The sequence below is a fragment of the Liolophura sinensis genome, chromosome 6 (assembly GCF_032854445.1).
Source record: "Liolophura sinensis isolate JHLJ2023 chromosome 6, CUHK_Ljap_v2, whole genome shotgun sequence".
NCBI classification, from domain to species: Eukaryota; Metazoa; Mollusca; class Polyplacophora; order Chitonida; family Chitonidae; genus Liolophura; species Liolophura sinensis.
In genome coordinates, this window is record NC_088300.1 from 50,052,029 (window position 1) to 50,058,672 (window position 6,644).

A 6,644-nucleotide genomic window follows, 5' to 3' on the forward strand; every position below is an offset into this window, starting at 1 on the left:
TCAGTATATTATGGATAGAGGAAACCAGAGTGCCCAGGAAATTCCACCGACCATTGGCAAGGGTCAACGTACAAACGAACATCCGCCGACCATTTATTGTTACTAAGGCCCCACAAATTTTGAGATCGGAGGAATTTCGAGTTTCACTGTTTATTAGCCGCTTGGTGCGTTTACATGTATAGAGTCATTGGCGTTTGCGTGTACACTAAAATCACTGACTTCTACACGCAGACTTTTGTGGCTAAGTACAAACGCCCATTGGACACATCCTCTGTGCAATCTATAGGTCTAAGCCCGATTCTATAACCCATACAACTTACATCATCAAGTCTGTGAACTGTTTTTTCTTCTATAAACGTTCGTTATATACGAATATGATGGTTTCCTAGCCTATTTTGCGGATTTTTCGGCCATCCGATATAAGCCTGTTCAGTATAACCCCTACAACATAGTTAGGAATCCCCTAGGCCTAGTGCTTAGCGGGCTGATGAAGCAGAATGACCCATGCCTCTCTCACCGATGTCTTCGATGTGGAGTCCAGCACAGGCTTCAGTTCCTCATCCTCTCTGGGTGTACCTGGGAAGTTCTTGCAGCAACTTGCGGATGGTCGTTGGTTTCCCCAGGACTCTATCCGGTTAATTCCTAACTTAATGCTGGCCGCCCTATAAATATTTTTGAATACTGCCTAGAACACCAATCAAACAAATAAATAGATAGAGTATAGTGAAAAGTCAGTGGAAGAAAACAAATTTGGACAAAAGTGTTTAGTTCACTGCGCTAGGCTTCTTGAAAACTTTCGGTACACACACGATTGTTCTGTATTCTGCAAAGTTTATAGGGTTGCGCGTTCGAGTCCACCTCTCGCTTGCCTCGTGGTCTGCGATCTGATGTCAGGGAGGGGCGGTGATCTCCGGGCTCTACTGGGTCCTTCACTCGTAAACCAGACCACTGTAATTGTTAGGGGAATATAAACTATCGCACAAAATATCCTGCACACAAACCCGCCAGAGCGAGATTTAAACACGTCATGTCACTGATCTGGAACTTGATAACTCCACTAAGAACATGGTCTTAAACGTCCGAGCGAGCAACAACCCCTTGAGATCTTAAAAGTTAGTTAAAAATCTTACTTCAGACTGTTCAATCCATGCGTTCCGCATGACAAACATGCGCAAATATATTTAATTTACGATATGTTTTCCCTATGTATACTGTGGAATAAAAATCTTCTCTCATTAACATTTCGTGTTATTCACATGTTGATTTTTACATCTTTGCTTTATATCTTGACATACTGAATGAAAATATATATAAAAAAGCATCAGATATACAGCGTCCGATTGTGATCTATCTCTTAGTGTCTCCGTATAGGACACCCTGTGGACAGATTAAACGAGCCTTTCTCAAAGCGCAGTGTGAGAAAATCTTCCAGGTGCCTTGATGTCTTGAGTAGGATAAGTGGGCTTATACTTTGGTCGTCTTCATATTAGGTTACTTGTATCCAGCATTATAAGTAATTATTCGCTTCTCTAAGCGCACACTTCCGCCTTTAGCGGGCCTGTCATCAGCACCAATATACGTGTGACATCTTTCTTTTGCTTTGTCCATTACCGTACAGGTCTGCTCTAAATGACGAGATTAATTTCAGTGAAGGTTGATGATATCAGCGGATTTGATGACAGCCATTTCTGGAGAAGTGTTCGTACTGCTTGGGAATCATTCTTCTTATTCGGAAGAATTTTAAGTGTGACTGTACATTGCATATGTATATTAAGTGTGACTGTACATTGTATATGTATATTAAGTGTGACTGTACATTGTATATGTATGTTAAGTGTGACTGTATATTGTATATGTATATTAAGTGTGACTGTACATTGTATATGTATATTAAGTGTGACTGTACATTGTATATGTCAACTGCATGTCAGGTGAAGCATTTGAAGAGGATTGGTGGAAACATTTCACACCTTACTCTTTATCTGCGGCTGGATCTCTGTTCGAATACCTGGCATGGTAATCAAAAACATCCTTATATGCACATATATGCACAATTTCGCTGACATCGAACGGCAGATTTGATCATTAAATTAGACAGAGGTTGCCAAAGACATAAGCCAGGCGATTGTTTCACAAACGGTTAACACTAACTCCTATGGCAGAGACCTATGCTGCTATATTTGGTAGATTCACATCTGACAAAATTAACCTACTGGACCTAAGTCAGAATCTCATTCTGCGAGACCGTCTACGCTGTTATCCTTAACGGCCATACACAGCCTTTCTATTTCACTGACTCTTCAAATGAATTATTAATAACTTTCTTCAGTTTCTTTAATGTTGGCTTCTAATAGTATTGGAAAACCTGGATTCACATTTTTCCATGTTGGCATTTTGTGTTCTATCTAATGACTCCCCTCCACCTCTATCCGCCTCCGTTATATAAGAGTGTTTGGAAGTAAGACTAGCATATATGACATGCGATTCTGATCAAACTCTGAAAGGTCTCCCGTCTAAACTATACAGGAACATCCTGTGGACAGATTAAACCTGTCTGTCGTTAATCGCAGTATGAGGCCATATTTCAGGCGTCTTGATATCTTGATTATAAGAAATGACCCACTACTTTGGTCGTGGTATTTTTCAATTTTTACTTCCATCTGCGTAAAGGTAACTGCAGCCTGCTTATATCCATCGTTAGAATCAATTATTTGCTTCTCAAGAGCGCACTTTGGCGGACCAGTCATTAGCACAAGGATATGTGACATCTTTCTCCAACTCTGTCCTTTACAGTACAAACCTGCTTTAAATGACGGGATTAATCCAAATAAAGGTTGATGACATCAGCGGGAGTCCAGATCCTTTTCGCTTATTTTCTGATCACATACAGTAGCAGCGGGATTGTGTAACACTATATCCATTTTCACCTGGCCTGTGGTATAATCCGTTTTAATCTGCCCCAAACACCTTGAGAAAACACGGCTGTACAGCTTCCTGCTTGCAGCACAAAACGTCTCGTTTCGCGCTTACGGCCCAAGCCACACGCCCATTAAACTCAATACGTTAATGACCCTTAAAAAGTACAACTTTTCACTTTCTGCCAGGCGTTATAGACAAAAGTATAACCACTAGTAATCAATGGAGCCTTTGTTTTCTTCCTAACTGTGGAAAACCACCTTTATTTCTCACTTAGGGCATTAACTTTCCTACGCCATGTCCACCTCTCTCCGCATGCCACACGCGGCTAACGTTGTCCGGGACATTTTTTAAAAGACACAAGTGCGAAGTATTTACATTCTTTAAACTCCTACAAATATCTCTGTGACAATAAAAAAGCATAATGGTTCAGACATCTATGGATACTATCATATTTACACAAGCTATTTGTAACGCGTGTCGTTGTTGCGCCAAGGATGTGGATGTGGATTAATTCTAATAAAATTTCGGTAATTCAATGTTATAGGAGATTTACTTGTCCGTGGGTTTTCACTGATATACTTCGGGAATAACTTGAAATGACCTGAGATATTTACATCTGTTTTTGCTATTCAAACGTTGCTGGAACACCTTCTCAACTTCTACTTTTAAAGGAAAACTATTTGTGTATACAGCTCTGTTGTGAGACAAGAACCGAACTGCTATTTTTAAGTCGCCTACTTGTACAATTGGTCACTGGTGTTTTTTTCCTCTTATCTAAAACTTGACGGGGAAGCGTGCTTCTTTAAATAACAAATACCTCTTTAAAATTTTAAATAATTCTGTTACCAGGTATATTTTAGCGATCGCAAACCCTCTGCTCGATGTTAATGCTAGTGTACACCTGAACACACGTGCCGTTATCTCGCACATAATAGTTCATCATAGTCACCCTGAAAAAGTTGTAAAAGTCCGACAATTCTGAATTAAGCGATGTAATATTTAGTTATATTATACCCTCTGGAGTGGAAAGGGTTGGAAGAGTGTTATACACTTGCTGGATCAGTCGAAAAAACGCTTTGTTTTTGCTACAACCGATCACTTCCTGCTTATTGAGATCGCAGGTTCGAGTCCAGCTCTGGCTATTTTGGCTTCCTTGTTGTCTCGACGGAGGTTCTTGAGACACCCGAGCAAGAAGAGTGGTTTAGTCTGCAAGTCCTGCTTTCCCTCACTCATATTCATGACAGCTGCCGTATAAGTGATAAATTCGTGCCTACGGTGCTGTTAAGAATCAATCAAATATGTACGTCATACAGTGACCAAGTACATATGTAAGTCGGTGTTTAAAATGCATCCACATATACATGTCTGTGGGTAAAAACTGGGTTTTTGAGGAAAATACTGTCATCATGTGGCAAAGAAAATAATGTTGTCTCATCATAGCTTTCCACAAAGGCCAGCGGTGAAATCATGTGAATCTGGGAAGCAGACTGATTCACACACTCGACTGACGATAGCAAACTTTTTTACAGATATACAGTTGCCAAGCCGATGATGAGCTGCGCAGAGATTCCCTGCACAGATCAGATAGTATAGCACTGGAGTCATCTAATAAAGCCCTTATGTCCTATATATCGAGACAACTATTTACATAACATATTTACATAACTATAAAAAGCACCAGCTTGTTATACGTGATCTGAAAGCTCCTGAATAGGTCAGTCAAACCATATGACATAGAAATGTAGATTATCTTTCAACCACCCCATGGGAAGTTAAATCATTTATTGTCGTTTTCATCCGTATGTTTATTTCAGTCACAAGACAAAATGCTTAAATACCCTGTAACAGTAATTCTGACAACTATTTCATCTACATTTTTGTGGAAATCTATGGTTATTTACGTTCTATCCTATATCCATATGTGAATGTCTCACACATACGTCCTATCCTTTACTGATATGGGAATGTCTCACCCATACGTCGTATCCTATATTCATATGGGAATGTCTCACACATACGTCCTATCCTTTATTCATATGGGAATGTCTCACACATTCTTGCCTTAGGATAAACATTTACTGGAAGATAATAAACAAAAAACATCGCCATGGATTATGAAAGCTTTATTAGATTTCCACGCAACAAATCCGGGGGATTTGAGAGAGTATTGCTGACAAAGTGAGACGCTGGGAAGTCTTCGGTCTTTTTAATACTCTTCTTCTCCCTCCTCTCCTTCCTCCTCCACGGAGTCGACGCCGACTTCCTCGTAGTCCTTCTCCAGAGCAGCCAGATCCTCCCGAGCTTCGGAGAACTCTCCCTCCTCCATACCCTCTCCCACGTACCAGTGGACGAAAGCACGTTTGGCGTACATCAGGTCAAACTTGTGATCAAGACGAGCCCAAGCTTCAGCAATGGCGGTTGTGTTGCTCAACATACAAAGTGCGCGTTGGACCTTGGCCAAGTCACCACCAGGGACGACCGTTGGGGGTTGATAGTTGATGCCGACCTTGAACCCAGTGGGACACCAATCAACGAACTGGATGGTTCGTTTGGTCTTGATTGTGGCAATAGCAGCATTGACGTCTTTCGGGACGACGTCACCTCTGTACAGCATACAGCAGGCCATGTATTTACCGTGGCGTGGATCACATTTCACCATTTGGTTGGCTGGCTCGAAAGTAGCGTTGGTGATTTCAGCCACAGACAACTGCTCATGGTAAGCCTTCTCTGCAGAGATCACCGGTGCGTAGGTAGCCAGGGGGAAATGGATACGTGGATAGGGCACCAGGTTGGTCTGGAACTCAGTCAAGTCGACATTGAGGGCGCCGTCAAATCGGAGAGAAGCCGTGATGGAGCTGACGATCTGACCAATGAGACGGTTCAGGTTAGTGTAGGTTGGACGCTCGATGTCAAGATTACGTCGACAAATGTCGTAGATGGCCTCGTTGTCGACCATGAAGGCACAGTCGGAGTGTTCCAGGGTGGTGTGGGTGGTCAGGATGGAATTGTAGGGCTCGACCACCGCCGTGGACACCTGGGGTGCTGGATAGACGGCAAACTCCAGCTTGGACTTTTTGCCATAGTCGACGCTCAAACGTTCCATGAGAAGGGAGGTGAATCCAGAGCCAGTGCCTCCTCCAAAGCTGTGGAAGATGAGAAATCCCTGAAGACCGGTACACTGGTCAGCCAGTTTGCGGATCCTATCTAGGACAAGGTCCACAATCTCTTTCCCGATTGTGTAATGACCACGGGCGTAGTTGTTGGCAGCATCTTCTTTACCAGTTACCAGTTGTTCTGGATGGAAAAGCTGACGATACGTTCCGGTACGGACCTCGTCTGAAAAAACAAGAAGGTTTGCATTGTATTCAAGATTTTGGTGTAATAAGAAAGGATATTCGTACAAGATCGTATTTAGTTGACATGAAATATTTCTCACAAACATTTTCCTGAAGCCACGGGCTATTTTGTAACAGATAAAACTTGTGGGCTTAAACATGTTATTTATACCTATTACAGTTGGCTCCAGGTCAACGAAGACAGCCCGGGGGACGTGCTTCCCTGCTCCAGTTTCGCTAAAGAAGGTGTTGAAGGAGTCGTCCCCACCACCGATGGTTTTATCTGAGGGCATCTGACCGTCGGGCTGAATTCCATGTTCCAGGCAGTACAGTTCCCAGCAGGCATTTCCGATCTGGACTCCGGCCTGGCCAACATGGATGCTGATACAT

At 42.4% G+C, this 6,644-nt stretch overlaps 1 pseudogene; it reads right to left on the minus strand.

Moving 5' to 3' along the window:
* Window positions 1-5,031: 5,031 nt before the first annotated feature.
* On the minus strand, window positions 5,032-6,644 carry LOC135467657 (tubulin alpha-3 chain-like; annotated as a pseudogene).